This window comes from Myripristis murdjan, chromosome 10 (assembly GCF_902150065.1).
Source record: "Myripristis murdjan chromosome 10, fMyrMur1.1, whole genome shotgun sequence".
NCBI lineage: Eukaryota > Metazoa > Chordata > Actinopteri > Holocentriformes > Holocentridae > Myripristis > Myripristis murdjan.
Genome location: NC_043989.1, coordinates 31,208,725 through 31,229,311, shown reverse-complemented (window position 1 = coordinate 31,229,311; position 20,587 = coordinate 31,208,725).

Genomic DNA, 20,587 nt, shown 5'->3' with positions numbered 1-20,587 from the left:
AGTTTAGATTAGTTTTCCTACTCCACAACCTATCAGCTGTGTCAACTTTTGAATTGCCAGGAGAGATGAAGTGTATGTGTGTGTCACTGTGAATCTTGCTTATCCGCTATGTGTGTGTGTGTGTGTGTGTGTGTGTGCGTCTGTCTGTCTGTCTGTATGTGTGTTTGTGTGTACTTTCTATTCCATAATGGCCTCGTCGGCTGCAGGGGCCTTGCTATAATAACATACATCAAACCTGACATGGAATCCATGCAAACAAATCACCGCCGTGTGCATCGGAGGGATAACCTCCGCCTGTTCAAATACACAGACACACATACACACACAGGGTGTGGGGACAGTGCTATCTCATTCGGAGCGGGGGGCCAATAGATCATGGGGGGCATGCCGCTAACCCCAGTAACCTCCATCTTTATTATCAACAGCATCATGGCAGCGCCGCAGGGGGAGGATGCAGCAATACTGATAGAGGAAACACACACACAAATACATGCACACACAGCCTGGCAAACATCGAACAAGATCCAACACAAGCATATGCATCCACACACATGCACACACACTCCCAGAAACCTTATAAGGTTAGGCATCCTAGGCTGTACTTAATCATTTGGAGGCCATTTCTATTCCCCCGGTGTCCGGGCGGCATTCTCCCGTTAAACAGGATAGATGTTCCAGTCATAAATCAATAGCCAAATATCAGCTTTGTGGGAGGAAGGGCAGGGAGAGACCATTCACTCCCTGATACACACACACACACACACACACACACACACACACACACACACACACACACACACACACACACACTCACAACTGCAGCCCCTGAGATCTTTCTCACCTTGCACTGCCAACTGTAGCTTTTATTAGGAGGGAGATGAAGTTCTTCTGCTGGGCTACACTTGCTCAATGTCAGAGCCGGCGATGTAAAAATTTGGGACTGCAGGAGCGTGTGCATTAAGAGTAAAAGCCCGTCTCTATTCACACAGGTCAAAAACAAGGTGTTTTAATGGAGGCCAAACACTCATGCACACCTGCCTGTGGGAGTTTACTTCCGTGCCTTCAAAGGCACCAGTGGAAAAAAAAAAAAATTGATTCTGACCTAGCATTAAGATTAGACTTTTCTCCAATACTCTGTTGCCTCAGTCCATTTCCTCCTGTCTTGAATCTCAGCTCTTGCTGCAGAATTTCCAACATGGAGTACATGAACATGTGAATTTCGGCTCTGCACGGTCTGGATTGAAGGAGGTGGCCAGGACAGTGCTTTCAAAACTTTATTGCAATTCAGACGCATAAAAAATAGGCGGGCACAGTGAGAACAGTGACCGTACAGATACCATCTGCTAACATGTCCTGCCGTGATTTGCAGGTTCTCCTGGTGGCTCTGTTGGCTCAGTCTGACTTCCCACCATGTCTGCATTAGTTGTAGTAGTAACCTCTCTGAAGTGTTTGTGGACGTGTTTGGCTAGCCAGTAGAAAATGAATTTCAAGCTTCCTAGTTGCTGATAGCCTAACTCAACTTGTGTCATTTTATAACTTTGTGTCATTACATTGATTGAATGAGGTTATGCATTTTGTTTGTTGGATTTAATTGTTAGAGGTAGGCTTATGGAGCTTTCCACTGACTGTTTCATTCCATTGCAACTGACATGGACGTCTGCAAGAAGATAAAGCAGCTTTGATCTGCCTGCTGACAGCAAATGTGAGCTACACTGCAAAAATGCAAAATCTTACCAAAATTATTTGTCTTATTTCAAGTCAAAAATGTCTTATTTCTAGTCAAAATATCTCATTACACTTAAAATAAGACATGATGACCTCAGAAGTAAATTGTTTTTAGACAATTTGCTTGTTTCATTGGCAAAATTTGCCAGTGGAAAAAGTGAAAATTCACTTGAAATAAGTGAAAATTAGCTAGAAACAAGAAACAAATTTTGCCAATGAAACAAGCAAATTTTCACTTGTTTCAAGCAAATTTTCACTTGAAACAAGAGACAGTTGTCTAAAAACAAGTTACTTCTGAGGTGATCATGTCTTATTTTAAGTGTAATGAGATATTTTGACTAGTAATAAGACATTTTTGACTTGAAATAAGACAAATAATCTTGGTAAGATTTTGAGTTTTTGCAGTGTACAGTTTGTCATTTGCACCGCTAGGGCTAGGTCCCTTCATCAAATGAAAAGAATACACTGCTATAAATCTATACCACTGTAAAATAAAGACTGCAGAGTATGCTAGATTCAAGTTGATCGTGTTTTCAAATTAAAGTCCAGTCATAGAAAAAGTTTGCTCATTGCTGACCTTGCTGACCGCCACTGTGTTGTGATCTCATGTGTGGGATATTCTGGCACAATCGGAGTTTTCGAATCCTCTCTGTGAATCCGACTTAACTGGCATTCCTTTGCACTTTTCCAGGTATGAAGCATTAGACCCGTGCAGCTGTGGTTTCTAACTATCCAATAAAGCAAAGGGGACCAAGATGACATTTTAAAATAAATAAACGCTGCTTAATTAACAGCCTCCTCGCTGCCGAGTGTGGCTCCATTCTTGAGCAGACAACGTTAGGCGGGCAGCCGGAGGTGGTGTGAGGTGCGGATCAACCTTTGTTGTCCTGAATCCAAATCACAGCACATCTGACCACCACGTCTTCCAAACCACAGCTTGGCTCTCCTCCTCCTCCTAGCCTCTTTCTCCCTCTCCAAATCAGAGTTTTATTACCAAGACAAGGCTACTTTTGTTGCCAAAGCACTCATGAATATTATGAATATAGGAGTAATTCCCTCTCATATAATCTTGCTGTGTTATACATCATCAATCTGTGATGTTCAGTGCATTCCAGGAAGTTATTTTGTGATGAAGTGTTGTAATTTACTTCGTTGTTGTACCCAGCTTCCCTCAGTCTGCCTCATTTACTTCTGCCTCAGTTAATGATTTCCTACCTATCCCAGCATGCCTTTCAACAACCCCTGGAGAAGGTGTGTGTGTGTGTGTGTGTGTGTGTGTGTGTGTGTTTGTGTGTGTGTAGATGGAGAGAGCATGGCAATAGTTATTTTTGAATGAAAGCTATTTCCAGTGGAGAAACAGCGAGAGTGAAAGAAGAAGAAGAAATAGAGGGGGTGCTGGTTGTTCAAATTAGAAAACAAAAAACAAAAAAAAACAAACAAAAAAAACACCAGAGTGCTGTGTATTTTCATAGATGAATAATGTTCTGCTATTGAAGTCCATCGCAGCCACACTGGAAATATATTGACATGATGCCACAGTGGCACTTCCTTTCTGCCAGACGAAGTGAGTAGCGGGGTATTTGAATGTCATGGTTGGTATTTATGGTTTAAAACATCAGTGTTTCACGATTCAAACATCACAGCATCAAAAAATGTCTTTGCTGCAGAAAGCTAATATCAGTCATTGTTGTTCATTGTTGCAACTGAAAAAATGCCATAAAAAAAGAGGACAAGGATGGGCATTGTGTCTTTTTTTTAAGAAGAACCAAAGTGTAAGTGAGGTCTTAGCCAAGTTAAGACTGTTCTGTAATCATAGCTGAACCAACAGATGCCATCATTGATACTGATAACTTATGTTTGGCAAACCAATGCAGGCACACAACTAGTGTTGCAAAATTCCCGGAATTTTCAAAGTTGGAAAATTTCCATGGGAATTTTCGGAAATTAACGGGAATTAACGGGAATTTTCGGGATATTTATATTCACTGCATTCACCCGGTCATATACATATATACATAATAAACATTTTGGTTTTTTATAAGCAGATGTGCATGCAAACATGTTACATTATAATGAATTTCCAGGGAATTTTCAGGAATTTTCCCCAGCTGAGTCAAACTGTTGTGAATATTGGCATAACCAGTGTGCGAAATAAGGGGGAGCAAAAGCGAGCACAGCTCCCCTGGTGGTGACATGTGGTGGTGACATGATTGTTTATTTTTGCCCCATTCACCTTAAGTTAACAACAACAAAAATGAAATTTCTTCATTTCTTAAAAGCTTAAATTTCCATGGAAACTTTTTAAAAAACCTCATTCAAATTGATGACAAGAAAAAAAAAAAAAAAAAAAAATCCCAAAATTCCCGAGCTGAATTTTTCCGGGAATTTTCGGAAAAATTGAAAAAAAAAAAAGTGACAGCAAAAATCTTCTGGAAATTACCAATATTCCAGAGTGAAAATTCCCACGGGAATTTTCAGAAACTTTCCGGGAAATTTACCGGAAATTTTCCACCCCTTTGCAACACTACACACAGCACATTTACATTTGCTGTGCTTTGTTTCCAGGAGGCAGATAGTGAGTGTGAGGCTGACCAGGAGGCCAGTGAGGGTGAGTTTAGCTGCAGAGAACTGGACATGAGGGATGAGCCAAACCAGCCTGACCCAAAACACACTGAAGTACAGACACTGTCAAATAGGGCGCTATAGCATCTATTTAAAATCAGAGCAAGAGCAGCCAGAGAGTTTGAGCAAGTTATAGAAGCCCTAATATAAAGTGAATAACATGTTTCGCAGCATCAAGCTCTCTATGCGTGTATGTGCATGTGTGTACACAGGGAATGAGAAAGACAGTAAGTACCCGTTGTCTGACAAACCCTTAAAAATGGCCCTATTAATGTTAAAACCACACCAACCCCTGGGCATACATGTGTTCACTGAAGAAAACACATAATAACAAATTCAATAATCTACCTCCATCTCTGTGGTGGCAACTGCTCCCCCGGTGCAAAGTGATACAGGAAATGCAGAAGTTACTGGATCTGTCTGGTTGTTGATAACAGGAACAATACGGTTTTAAACAGCAATTTGAGCAAAACTATCAATTGCGTGTACTCAGTGGTTGTTTATTTTAGGAAAATGATATTGTAAAGCGATGTTAAACCTTCTTTCAGTGGACAGAGGCAGTTATTTTTGGAGCATTTGGAGCATCCAGCCAGTATCCAGCACTCAGTAACAATGAGAGGAAGAGAGCACCACTACTGTCCTACACAACAGCTGGAGGGAAATGAAATAATATCACATGTTTCTAAATGGGTTAACCACCCCTTTACAGGTATATTTTTCATTAAGAAATTAATTTCAAAAATTCAATCAAAGCAAATGTATAGATTTACGAATACATTTGAACAGAACATGACTCCAAATCCCCCATCAGTGATGCAGCCCCCCTCTGGGACAATCAGTGGTAAACACACCACCCTAGTTTGACCTGTAATTGTATTTTGCTGCAGTATTACATCTGGCAGGTCAGTATTCATCTTTGCTATTCTTTGTCCAATATCTACTGTGTGATTCACCTCGCCTAACACAATTTTCTTGTTGTATAGTATAACATCCTGATCCTGTCATCCACGTCTTGCAAATACAACATCTTTACTTTACCTGTGTGCGTTTGAAAGCCCACGATGCACACAACTGTGAGCAATACTTTGGTAGGGAGACATTTGGGTGAGTGTAAAAGGAAATGCATATCTCGTGTTTAATCAAATTTTATTTGCTATGTGAGAGATGTTGCTCTCTCCCTCTCTCTCTCTCTCTTTCTCTCTCTCTCTCTCATCTATCCCCACTTCGTCCTCTGTCTCTCCCTCACTGCACTCCCTCCTCTTCCTCACCTCAGTCCCTCGTATCCCCTCTTCTCCTCAGCATCAAAGGACCAACACTATGGCAACAGAGAGTCCCTTTGTGGGACTCAGGCAGCCAATGGAAATGCTGGTCAGAGGGTCTTCTTAGAAAAAAGTGGCACTTTTGCCAGGCAACAAGCAGCTACAGTGGCTGTGTGTGTAGCAGGCTCAAAGCACCTGAAGCAGGCCGTCTAATTGTTAAGTGGTCGGCGCTCAGTGCTGATGTGAAGCAGGAAGCTGAGCAGAAACACACAGGATCATTTAGATTGGGTAAATAAAAGCAGAACATCAAAGTCTTGGTATTTTTAGTATTTCAGCTGAAGCTGCTGATATTATGTTTTGATATTCACTGTCAACAAATCTGACATTTTCATGTCTATTCCTCAAACTCACAAATAAAACTCTGCACTGAGAGCCAGACCAATTGAAATCTTTTTGATTATTATTATAATTTTTTTGTTCTTCTTCATTGTTCTTCTTCATTATTATTACTAACATTATTATTATTATTAGTAGTAGTAGTAGTAGTAGTAGTAGTAGTAGTAGTAGTAGTAGTAGTGGTAGTAGTAGTAGTATCATTATCATCATCATCATCATCAGACATGGGCAACCGGCGGCCTGCTGACCTTTATTTTGTGGCTCCCCTGTAAGGTTGCCACCCATCCTGTAAAATACAGAATTGTCCTGTTTTTTTATACTTAAATATTGCATCCCATTTTGAATCAATACAGAATGCGGTTTGTTCCGTATTTCCGAGTTGCCTTGAATGCAGCATCATTTCACCCGCATTCAGCCTCTTACGGCTAGTACCCGCCTATCCATAGTGCTCATTAGTTTGGTTGTTAGTTTTAGGCATGAGGAGTGAGAGCTGGTCAGTGATAGGGTGAGAGCAGACTGCCCCGCCCCATGCTCCGCCCCCATGCTCCGCCCCATGCTCCACTGAAACAAAAACGTATGCAGAAGTACAGGCCTGAGTGGGAGGATAAAGAATACTTGGCTCGACTGTCAGTGAAAATTGAATATCAAGCAAACTGCAAATACAGCATGTTGGTGAGTGTTTTCTGTGGCACAGTAACAATAACAATAACACCATCACTGTTATTGTTATTACAGTTATTATTAATAATATTATTATTGGGCTTGGTTACTATGCTCTCGGGCACGGGTCAGGTTTGGACAAAAATTTGTGGCGTCCACACTCTGGTGTGCACACCACTAAAATCTGAGATTCAGACAGACCCTGAGTCAGCTGGATTTGCCACATCACAAATCTGACAGCCAATCAGCCGTCAGCTGACAGGGGGCGCTGCTTTGCATATCATTAGCAGCAGCTCCACCGGTGGCGGTCCTGGATTGCTGGTCCTGTTTTGATTTCAAAAAACACCAGACCAACTGGAAATGGCTGCTTCACACGTGAAAAAAATCTTTTTTTTACATGGTTAGATGATGAAATACGGCACAATGTTCAGGCCTGTTGCGGGACAGCACTTCCTGGTTGTGTGAACAGAGCTCTGGTTGCGAGCTGGTGTGCCAGCAGACGGAGGGTGGGCAGAGACTATGTGCATACTCATAGATCTGTACATTTTTAATGAGGTCAGGTTAAGAGTTATGTTTAAGGCACTATGGGTAGTTTTTTTCATGGGAAAAAAAACTGCTAATTGTGTAGTTCTGATGATACTGAAGGGTTTTAGGGGCTGGAGGGGCTGTTTTCTTATGTCACTACAAAGAAAATAATTTGACATAAAATGATTTGAGGCCATTCATTCTCCATGACATCACATATTAAAACTCATCTCATCTCAGTATCTTCTGTCTCTCCTTTGTTATAATATCACTGCTGCTGGGTGCTGAAAAATCAGGGGTGGGGTTGCAGACAGAAACACACACACACACACACACACACACACACACACACACACATCTATCTAGAACCTCAGAGATGTGTTAAGAGAAAAACATGCAGATTGACTTTGCATGTATATTTGTGTGTGTGTGTGTGTGTGTGTGTGTGTGTGTGTGTGTGTGTGTGTGTGTGTGCAGCAATCATTAAGGCAGCCTCCCTGGAGCTGGGCTGTGGTCAGTTTGAATTAGTGCCTGTGTCCTGTCAGGCTTACTGTGTGTGTGCCCATGTTTCATTCACTCCTATGTGAAGTATTGCTCACTAGTCCTGACTCGCACACACACACTGCTATGTCAGTCAGTCAGTCAGTGTGTGTGTGTGTGTGTGTAGGTGTCATCAGCCTGTATAACAGCAACACACCTCAGGCCTGTTTGCCTCATATCTCACGTGCGTCTGCATATTTAAATGCAGGAACAAACATCTTAAAAGTTTCTTATAACATGGATTCATACCACCCATCTTTCTTCAGATATAGGTGGGTGCATGCTCTCTCTCTCTCTCTCTTTCTCTCTCACACACACACACACACACTAACACACACGCTCTTGTCACATCTATTTGGGCCATGAGTAAGCCTGTGGGTAGAACCTACTTACCTGGGGGGTCTTACTGCTTTTTTGTTGTTGTTTTTTTTTTTTTAAATGGGGATGACCCTGGAACCTCAAGGACCCGCACCCCTTCTCTTCCACCCACAGACACACACACAAACACACACTCGCAGTCAAGGAAACATGCCCCATTAGTCACACATTGCCGGAAGAATCAACCCCTTGCTCTTTTGGTGTTGACTCACATCTCTCCCTCAATAGAAACCTTTCACTCTCTCTCACACACACACACAATCATTCTTTCGCATTTTGACCTTTTCACCCTTTAACTAACTTCCTGCCAAAGGTGAACTTTGGCCCCGCCCTAAGGCATTCCGAGCCAATGAATACCTCACTGTTAGCCTCTTCCTCCCTCTCGCACTTCCTGGTTTCCAGGTGACTCCTCCCCTTGAAGCCACACTAGATGCACGCACACACTCAAACACACACACACACACATACACATATGCATGCACACTCTAACAAAGCAGTGTCTTACTTTCACTGAATGCAGAGCGTGTTGCATCTTCTTCTAAAAAGCAGCTTTGTCTCTTGATATCATGGGCATCATGTGGGTTTTTCAAAATGTGGCTCTTATTATGCATTTACCTTGCAGAAGCCACATTGGATGATGCAGTTTTTTATCAAGAAAATGGAATGCTCTCCGGTGCAAAATCATACATATTCAACATTTACCTCTAAAACAGCAAATATGCATGTATAGAAATGGGAAACTAGGAGAAGCAGCCTTGTTTTTAGCTTGACTGCGATACATTCTTGAATTATCCAGTAGGTGTTCAAAAGGATAAACAAAAGATGCTGGAATTTTCTGAACTCACCAATGACAATGTCTCACAAATAAAGTGAAAAAAAAAATTAACAGCATTCAACTTGAACGGTTTTCACACATATCATAAACTAACAAACTGACTGTAAGGATTATGTTATTCATGTTTGTACTTTTTTGTTTTAATTGTATTATATTGCTCTTATGATGATATTCATTGTGGTTTTAGTGATCATATTTATCATGGTTTTGAAAGTTGTATTGTGGTTTATGAAAGTTATTTTGTATTTTACCTTACCATAAATGAGTGGTTTTTCTACGTAAACCTAACCTTTGCCAAACCTTAACCAAGTAATTTTGGTGGCTTAAGTATCAAAACTGGCTAAAATGCTGCCCAAAATGAAACATGTGTTGATTAGAAACACATCTGTGATCTGTCAGAAACAAACAGAATCCACGCCACAATACGTTTCCCTCAAATGTAATTAAGAATGCAGTTCAGCTGCGGTTCAGTTGAGTAATTTTTAGGACACTGTGTTGTCTGTATCGTATCTTTCTGTATTTTCTTTTGCCTGATTGTGTTCTCTTGTGTTTTATCTGGACTCAACACCATTGTACATCTGGAGTGTTCCTCAATGGTTCTTTTGGGCCAAAACACAGTAAATATCTATTTACATATGAGCTTAAACAGCCAGTGATGGCAGATTAGACAGTGATGGTTACATGACATTATATGTGTGGTGATAGAGAGATGGAGCGGTAGTGGGAGAGGAATAAGGAGGAAAAAATGACAAAGATAAACTGACATGTGAATATCTCTCTCAATCAATCTTTCTCCGTCTCTCCCCCTCTCTCTCTCTCTCTCTCTGCCTTTTTGTTTTTTTGTATGTAGTTGAAAAGAATCGGTCCCTCAAAAATTTAGTAACCTTGCCTTGCCGGAAGCATGATGATCATTCCTGTCAGTTTTAAAAGCTCCACAGCTGAATCTATAATACATTCTTTTGACGACACACTGGTGGAGTCAGACAATGCAATACACTCCGTACAACACATTTGAACCAGTGCAGGTCATAATTTCACACCGAGTTTGAGAGATTCACTTGTTGAAGTCAGGTTCCTTCAGTTCATAGTTGATTTAGTGAGGCCTATGCATAACGTTCCCATGCATAAGTGTCAGTTTTTAAGCACAACGTCCAGTCTTCTCTCATTTAAACAGGATTTCATAACACTTCATTTCTAGACTCTAAAATTTTAGAGCAACTAAAAAAAATCTGTCTTCTCTAAACCATGAGAAGAACCTTTTACTTCTGAAAGAAATAGCTTTTGTTTAGTATTCCTCTTTTTATACATTTATTTTTATTTAGTGTTGTTTACAGATACAGGGGTGTCTAACTGACAGTTTAGTGTTATAGTCAAGCTTTTGAACACCATTCTGTGGTTGAAGCTTTCAATAAACACAGGAAAGATCCAGGAGTGTTATGCTGCACTGTAGCGCTCCCATGTGGCCACTGGGGGAACTGCACCCCATGGTGAGACAGAAAACAGCGGTGAAAGATGGTGTGTGTGTGTCTGTGTGTATGTGTGTATCTTTGTGTGTGGGTGTGGGTTTGGGTGTGTGTGTGTACTAGGCACTAAATCAAAAGGTCAGGCAGTCCCAGGGATGACACTGCATACTGAGCATGAGGAAGAGAAAACAGTAAGACAAAACAATGAAAAAAGCAGGGGAGAAGAAAAGAGAAGAGAAAAGGAGAAAAATCAACTATGCAAACACAATGCGAATGAATGAATGTGATGGAAAAAAAAAAAAAAACACAATATTGACTCAGAGAGTCATGAAGCGTGCACATCATATCTGCCAGTCAGGCTGACTGAGGAAGGCCAGTGGAGTTTGGGGGGCTGACAGAAGGCTAACAAGCTGCAAATTGAAGGGGGTAAATATAATTATCGGTACTAATTCCCTATGTGATTTTGAAAATGCAATCACTGTCTCGCGCAGGAGGTGGACGGACATGGAAAGCTGACATATTTCAGCACTACAACAGTCTGTTGACAGCGCTCAGCCTCTCTGCTGCTCAAATAAATGCCACTACTCAGTTTCCACAGATTGTCCTCACTTCATGGTAGAGAGAAGAAATACCTGTTTGCTGCTATATTTTCACATTTGGGGATTTATCCACATAGGTACACAAATGGAACCTAGAATCTAGGTTCTTCAGGGTGGTTTTTCTGGTTCCACAAATAACTTTTCAGACCATGGTTCTTTAAAAAAAAATTCTTTAATTCATTGAAAGGTGCCTCAAAGACCCATGAAACACTGATTTTAGGAAAAGCAAAGGTTCTTGAAAGAAGAGAGACGAGAAAGGCTGAATGGACATGGTTGTTAATTCTAATGTCTTAAAGGAAAAAGGTGCCAGTCGGAACGTAAAATAGGTCTTCATAGTAGTACTTTAAGAGAACCATTTCTGATTCCACAAAGAACCTTTCACACTATGTTTCTTTGACAAACCGTTACTCTAAGTTGCTGCTCAAGGGAATCAAAGAACTTTCCGAGAATTTTCAAAGAACTTTTTTCAAGGTTCCAAGAACTTCAACCAAAAATAAAACAAAATGAAAATAAAATCTTGATAGCCCCATTTGCTTCAATGAAGAACCCTTTTCATTTTTTTCCAGTAAGTAACCATCCACTAGATATAGCGGTTCTTTAGTAGTGATGTGCATAGTGATGGTTCTTGATGGAACCACACAGTATTTTAAAGAATCTCATTAGAACCAGAGCTAAATAAATGGTAGCAGCTGTTAGCAAAAATAGGTATAGGCTATTGGTAAGCATGCTGTGAGCTTGTTAGCATGTTGGTACGTGATTCTTACAGTTTTTGTAAGGAGAATCTACAATGATTTCCTGCTGTCTCTGTTTCCCAGTCCAGAGCAGTGTAGCCTCTTGTGTCATCATCACCTAAACCACACCTGTAGACCCTCAAAGGACTCTGATTGGTCCGATCAACCACACCTGACCAAATGTTTCAGCTGAAGAGTGGCCAGACTGGTTTCATCAGTCAAACTAATTTAATATTGGCAAGACCAGCTGGCTGAGTCGGGCTAGGCCAATCCCCCAGGTAGACGGGTGATTTGGGTCTCAAAGAGTCTCAGAGAACCAAAGATCAAAATATCTTGATTTTTTTTTTTTTTTTTTTTTTTTTCATTTAACCCATCACATCCCTGTTGCAAGTCTGCATTCAGGATACAACTGATGTCTTGCTCAAGACCAATGAGCTTGGTAAAAATGGAACCACAGCCGTCCTTGCAGCTCTGCATACTGAATCCCTGTATACTTGTTTTTAATATAAAACGGCTCAGCAGCTATGAGACATTACAATATATTGGGCCTTGGCCAAAAACAGAGCTGCCTCCATCTTAGTTCATTATTTTTCTCACCATGGAGAGATGAAAAAATAACATTTTTCAGGACCTCTTTGAGCATATATGATGATATGATACCAGTCATTTTGAACATGGAGCTTCCTGAACTGGGCCAATGGTAAAACACATTTTTTTTTTAGCATTGTAAGCATTATGCCACAACAAATTTCTACCTGCTGCACTCAAAAAGTGGACAATAAAATTGAATTAAATTGAAATGAAATGAAATCAAGTGTTTCTCATTTTCTTGGATCGAACATGAAAGAATGTCTTGGACCTTTTGCCACATTAGGACTATATTTTTTGTCATATTTTCATATTTAGGGATATCTTTACTCAGGAAGGGAAGTATCTGTGTATTTAACTGACAAATCCATTGTTGATAGATGCTTCTTAAACAGTCTGTCTTAGAGCTTGGCAGTCTGGACATGAAGTAAATTAGTGCAGTTCAGTATCAATATAATTTAATACAATATCAATAAAATCAGGTCTGGAAAAAAAAAAAATTCACACCAAATCCAAAGTCCAAATCCATGAAGTGTTGTCATCATATGGTACAAAGAATACATACAATGATTGGTGAAAACACTGATTGGTGCAAAGGAGCATGGATATGTATTTAAAAAAAAAAAAAAAAAAAAAAAAAAGGTGTTCATTTCTATGGTGAGATAAACAACTAATTCTTTTTAGTGCTGACGAGAGTTTGCTCTGGCTGTTTCATTCCAGTGTGTGATTTACTGCAGGTTTCTTTAACAGTCTTTGCAAGGTATTTAAGCTCAAATGGAGCTCTGTAGGACCTGGAACGCTGATCTTCATATTGTAGTATTGTTGTAGCTTCTGATGCAACTCTGTAGGACACTGAGGAGACAAAGCCTCGGAGCGGCTGAAATGGGGATTTCTTCTCTGGCTTCACCTCTTGGCAGGTCAGGGCTTTGTGAAGGTATGTGTGGGTGTCATTTGACGTGATTGTCAGATTTAACTGCTCTTTATTCCACTTTGAATGAGAGGGAGTACTGGCTGACTTCCACTCTGCATGGTTTGTTGCTGCTGTCTTTCTTTGGATGCTTCCTCAAAATGCTCTTCCAGCTCTTAGCATCTCTCTCTCTCTCTCTCTCTCTCTCTCTCTCTCCCTCTCTCTCTCTCTCTCTCTCTCTCTCTCTCTCTCTCTCTCTCTCTCTCCCTCCAGGCCTGTAGCCAGGACTCAGGCAATGTGTTCACTCACATGTGTGTGAGAGACGTAGCCTTTGGTACTAAGCCAACTTCTGGCATTTGCTCCGTATGTGTGTGTGTAAGTGTGTGTGCATGTTATCTCTTAGCTACCAGCATGAATGTTCCTTGTGCTGATACTGTGTGGTGAGAGAACACACATACACTCGCATGATGCAAACACACAGGGGTAACAATTTCATCTCTTCCAATCCTCAGGTAGATTGGCCTTTTTTTTTTTTTCTCCACCATGCACCTGGAACTGAAATCCTCCAGTGTGTTAATTATCTCATTCGAGTTGCTTACAGGTAAAATAAAAAGGTCACACCGCTTGACACTGAGTCACAAAAGAACATCAAAGCGTTTATTTCAAGATCCCTTTCCCGCACACTATTTATGGGTTTATTTATTTAATTAATTACTTTTCAAAAATCGAGCCACGGTTGCAGAAATAGTGGTGTAATACTCTTCTTTTGCTGGGTTTTTAATCGAGGACTGTGCCGTGACGCTGTGAGTGGTCGTGTGAGGAAGGAGCCAAGCGCTGGAAGTGGAAAAACATCTCAAACTTTTAGCAAAAAAGAGGCTGCAGGGGATGAGATGCTTAGCTGAGTCATTTTGTCTGTTTAGTGGAAACCTGAAAATACAACCACAAGCTGCACTGAGGCACATACAGAGACTTTTAACCGCTGATACCATTACTGATTATTTAGTATTGAAGCCGATATTTTGTGCTGAAATTTTCTATCCTTAAATGAATGGTAAACTAAAATATGCTATCCTTCATTAAAATGTTTTTTATTGCCACCACGGGAGTAGAAAAAATCACAGAACTGCGAGAGTCTGAAGTCCTAGCAGTGTTAACCCTATAAAGCCATTCATATCATATATGATACACATTTTCAATTCCGTTTTTCATTTTCAGTTTAATCAATACTTGACCAAAATACTGTTGTATACCTTTGAACACTTCCCCTGTTCACCCTGGACCATACCATTGGCACTTCAAGTACATATCATATATCATACACCAGAAAGGTCGTGTAATAATATATATATATATATATATATATATATATATATATATATATATATATATATATATATATATATATTGTTATAGGATTAAATAAAGGGTTCAGTTTCAAAAAATTGGAATTTTCTGCCCGTTCTTTCATAGTTCAGGCTTTATAGGGTTAATTTCTCCTGAGTCAAAGGATTAGGTGCCACTGCAGCTCAAACCTCAAGTGTAAACTCCTCCAGCCCAGTTTGACTGACTCTCAAACTGCACCTGTCCTCCTCTAGCCTCAACACACACTGCACCAGCCGCCTGCTCACCTTAACTGTTAGCTCTTTAGCTCAGCATGTCGACTCTGTGCTGTTTGGATGGAAATCCATCCACCGTTTAACTTAAGATTTCACCGAGCTAAGTTTGTGTCAGAGGAGACGAGGGCCAGCAAAGTGCTTCAATCTGATATGCATACGGTCTTCGCAGAGCCAGACATTATCAGTTCACCTGGTGAGGAACTAAAGGCCACCAGCCCTGCGGGGATGGATTAGTGTACACCAGTGCCTCTCAGACTTGCTTCAGTAATGTAGCCCCTGGGAAATATTGTTTCTGTATCTGTATAAAGAGGGTCAGTCGGGCTCCATCAGTGTGAAACAACAACCTGATGCTGAGGAGACTTGGTTCTTCCTGGTTTTTTTCTTCTTTTTCTCTTCTTCCACCTTGTTTTCAGCTGTATCGCTGCTACGATTCAACCACTAATCCATTTTCTGGATTTTGGGTTTTGTCTTTTTGTCCTCGCTCGACGACGACCGCGGCTGCAGATTTAAACCACAAACACACACATCTGACACCTTCAGGAAACCTGGAGGGAGAACTTCATGTAAACCTTTATCAAAACATCAAACAAACTTACATTTACATTTTTTAACTTATTACAGCATAGTCTAATTATTTTAGGAATTATGTATGACTCATATTTTTTAAATTACCATTTTTTAAAAATCGTATGTACCCCTGCAGTACTCCAGTGTACCCTTAGGGGTTCACCCCATTTGAGAAGCACTACTATAGAAAACACAGCTTCTAAAACCCCATTTGGTTACAATTGCTGACTTTAAGGAGCTCTAAAATTGTGATGTAAGATGAAGATACTACTAAAGAGTAGTACTAAATAAGAAAATTCACATTTTTAATTGGGGTTTACCATCTCGTGCCAAAAAACTGAATAAATAAAAATCCATAAAACATGCAAGTGTTAAGTGTTTCCCCCAGAATTTTCTTCTTGGCAGGCAGGAAATGTGTCTGCAACAGAAGCAGAACTGTGCGCTCAACCCCAGGACCAGAATAACAGCAAGAAGATGCGGGAGCTGCGTTTTCAGCCACCCTGAGTCCCGTGTGCCTGCTCGTTTGTCTGTTCTCATGTGTCTGAAGTGAGAAGCAGCACACATGTACAACATATCACAGCTAAATATCTACCTGGCTAACAACAGCCTCTCCCCGTGCTTTGACCTTAACATATTTTCCTCGCCGTTGTGAAGGGTTTGGTGTATCTGTGGAGCGCAAAGCAACTATTTTTAAAATTGGCTGCACACAGGACACAAAACTCACATAGCATCTGAAAAATCATGTCGTTTTTATCCTCCACAGACTCAGAAAAGGTCATGCATGCTTTTTATTTCATCTGGCTGGACTGCTGCAGCCCCCTCTGTTCCTGCCTCCGTCAAAAGTCACTCTCATTTCTCCAGCTCGCTCCGAACGCAGCTGCTGGGATTTCACTGCAGGTTTTTTTTTTTTTCATTTCTCTTTAGAACCTCTTTCATTTCACCTTTTTTTTTAATTACGTCCTCTAACTTTCCTTTCCTCGTATGATTTTGCTGTACCTTGTTTTAATGCTCTTTGTAAGGCACCTTGTAAACTTTGCTTTCAGAGAAGTGCCACATAAATAGTCTTTTATTGCAGCTATTGCTATTTTAATGTTACCAGGTGCTAACGTATTGGCCATTCTTTTGTCCTTTGTTAGTATTTTGTTACCCTGAATCAAGTTAGGTTTTCAAGGCATGACTTGATTATGTTTTGTTTCAGTAGCAAACGCTTTGCCGTGTATTACCTGGCTAAAGCTAGATTTATGGCATACCACACGAAGCTCCTTGAACAGGATTTGAGCCGTAATCTGTCAGGAAGGATTAATAGAAATGAAGTTACACAGTTAGAGCTCCTGGCTGACTGCAGAATGTGCTGTGAATTACCTCATCACACTGTTATTTCAAATGAGTTCCACTGTGTGTGTACTACAGCACACTTTTCCATTAACAACACAAAAACAACAGAGTGACTCTTATAGCTGCTATAACTACATGTGAAACTATAACTATATGTGAAATTTCAAAATGCTGAAAAGTGGTAAAATATGAATAACTTACTGGACTAACTATTCAGAGGCCTTAGCCCTAACACACTGATTATCCAAGTGCTACAGGTTCATCGGTTTATGTGAGATTACCTGCTTTTCTTCCCTCCCTCACCACAACCTGTGCTGGGGGCTACAGGCTATAATAATTAAATAGTAATAATAATACTGTTAATAATAATGAAATTTGAATATATCAGATTATGTCTGAATACAGCAGTATAAAGGGCCAGATAACAGCTCACTGAAAAACTGATAAATCACTTCAGTATGTGTCTATTCATCCTAATTGTCATGCAGGTACTGATGGCAATTCTGCAGATGCTTTTTGTAAAGAAAAAAAAAATCAGCAGCCAAATATGAATCAGAATATGTGATGAAAATCGCCTATCTGTTTGTTTTGATTGCCGACCAAAGAGCATTTGAACTCAAGTCGGGTGCAGGAGTCTATTCATGGCTCATGCATCCAGCACCAGACTGGACCCTGCAGCTGCCCTCTCACTGACTGGACACACTGAAGGTTTGAAGATGATATGTCTACAATAAATGTGTTCATCCTCTGCTTTGGAATCAATTCAGTCTGATCTGACTGATTGCAATAGGCTGGCATTTATTACAGTGGGATTTCAGGTGATGTGGCACACCATTTTGCGGCTAGATGGGAGGTCTTCATGTCTTAGGCAACAGCGACTGTAAACAGCTGATTGGGTTTGCAAACATAGATCTTTGATGACTCAACAGAAAACAGAATGGACGGTTTAACAAGATTTCAGATCTGTTTTAATGTGAGACTGATCATGTTGACAAAGACACAAGATTGATTTTGTGTTTAATTTCATCTTGTGAGTTAGATCACTGTAGTGTCTGTTAAAGACACTGTCTTAATGTAAACACAACTTGTTTCTCTAGCATATTTAGTGGATGCTAACATCTGTTTCCAGTAGCTGCATGTTATGAAACTAAACTGAACTTTGGTGTAGTGTTGGGTTGTCTAGTCCCCTGGCTGTGATATGAGTCCACATGGTGGTGAAATCTCCTCATCAGTTGCTCTGTGCTCTCCTGGGCTGCTAATGAACAAAACTGTGTTAATCTCTCCATTTAGTTTCATACCTTGGCAAAACAACTTTTTGCAAACAACAGTTTTTGAAAGGTACTTTCAAAAACAATTTTAATTGTTTCTGAAAAAAGCTGGCACCAGGACTTGTTTATGTTAGTTTGTACACTAAGTGTTATTATTGGAGCTGCTCTGCTGCACCATGGAAACGAATGAAGAGTAGATATACAACCAAACACTCGACCAAAGTTCAGTTTTGCTTTAACATCAGTTGCATTGCAAGATTGGCCTGCTTGCTAGTTAGGAAGCTACAAAAGTCAAAATCCAAATGCTTGTGGCGGTAGGCTATGGTTAAAATAAAGACAATATCTATTGTCACAGTAACTTAAATTTGGAACCCAATGCCAACAATCCACTTTTACCTGCATGCACACCACTTTATTTTGCAGATGTCTGTCTTTTTGTGGCCCATGTCTAGTCACTATTTGTGCACAGCCGAATGTGCAGTGGGCTGCTTTTGTGGAGCCAAATGTGGCTGCAAGGAGATTTGTGATGGCAGCTGCAAAGCGTCTCTAAAATAGGAGTTTATTTATCTATTTATTTATTTGGCATCTCTGCTTTATTTGATAGTGACTGTAGAGACATGAAAGACAGGGCAGAGAGGGCGGGTGACATGCAGCAAATGGCGTCCAGAATCAAACCCCGGCCCCTGCGGTAAGGACCCAGCCTTGACATGTGGGACACGCTCCACCAGGTGACCCAGCGGAGTAACTTCTACGTGAATGCGAAGAGGTTGACATAAAGTGGTGTGAATATGAGGTGTAGTCAAAGGTCAGTTAAGAATAAGCCGAACCGCTCGCGCCAGTCTGAATGAACATTAAATGAATACTTAATGGCTGTTGTTCAATCAGGCCGACCCCACACAGACCTGAGCACTCGAGCAATGAGGTGTTCTTCATTTACCGTCGCCGAGGCTGACAACCCTATTAGTCTCCTGCCGGCTGGTGAAGGCTTATACGCCTGCGGTGCGGGGCAAAGCTAGCTTTGTGACTAACCATCAACAGCATGACAAAGGCTTATGCTAGTTGAGTTTAAGCCAGCTTTTTTATGGCTCACCGCTAAAGTAAAAGCTCCCAGGCATTCTGTCTCCATCCTGCCATCCTCTCATCAGCAGTAAAAGCCCTCCATTTACAGGACAGGGAGCTGAGAGGGAATGCAGTGTGTGCCACGGGGCAGCGGTTACACAGACAGATTACCTGCAAATCCCACCCAGGGGGAATGGAGCGCAGCCACATCAGCAGTCAGCACATCTCTCTCTCTCTCTCTCTCACACTCACACTCACACACACACACACCTCTTCCTGCGACACTATAAGCACACCAGGCTGCGCCGCACCAAGCCACTTCATTCTTGATGCAGGAGGTAAGAGGATGGTGTTGGTGCTGGTGTCTGAATGGCTAATATGAAATGTGTGAGGGGGCTACCAGGGGGCCAGAGAGCCCAGATAAGGTCAGGGAGGTGATGGGAAGTCATAATAAGTGATTGTGTCAAATGGCAGAGGCTCCTTCAGGGCATAGCACCTAATGTCATGGTTGGAGCATCTGCATGCGCCGACCTGCCTCAAAAAGGGACACAGTAATGAGGTGGCCTAGAAAAGCCTGCATATCAGAAAATGGGTTCCAATAATTGAACTCTGAGAGAAACTGATTGATTTAACTTCTCTTCTTGAACAGCCTCAAGCACAGGAGTGTTACTGGAAAAATAAGTGACTGGCTCCTCTGTTTTTTTTAAAGTATTAGCATTAAAGTGATAGTTCAGATTCTTACTTATAGAGTTGAAAACGGCACGATTTCCAGTGGCGACACAAAGTTGAAAAATAGTTTTGAAGGATGCACAACAATACATTTGTTGTACGTTGGTTTTCTGCTATGGCGCTGCCGCTGTATCACCACACCGTGGCGCTGTAGTCCCTGTAGGGTGATACAGTTGGCAGTGCTACGGCAGGAAACGCTTCATGTTGGAAGCCAGGTATGTTTGTGTTGCCATGCCATTCAGTCCTGGTGAAGCTCCCACTCTTGTTATAGGGAAGGAGCTAACACCCACCCTCCAAAAGCCCAATGATGGGCTTTTATTTTGAAATAGTATTCAAAAATTATTCTGAAAACCAACTAAAAAAAAAAAAAAAATCCCTTTTATTTCTTTTTTTCTTAAATTCTTATTGGGGGGTTAAGGTTTTTTTTTTTTTTTTTTTTTTTTTTTAAAGAAGAAACTTAACATACATTACATTTTTTCAAAAAAAAAAAAAATCCCACTTTAATATGGGCATTTTGATCAGAGAGTTGAATTACACATTTAAAAATACAAGACTACCAGTGGGTTTCAGACCAAACAGTATTACAGTTGCATAGATCAACAAAACCACTATATGGGTAGTCTGAACTATCACTTTAGCCTAAGTTATTAATATATCAGTTGTGTGAATATGTATGTGTTAGTGTGTGCAACACAACATTTCTGTGTTAACATGTTTGTCCACCATGAAATGATTATTTTCAAATTATTTTCAATTTCAAAACTTGCTTTTTAGGCAAGTAAACA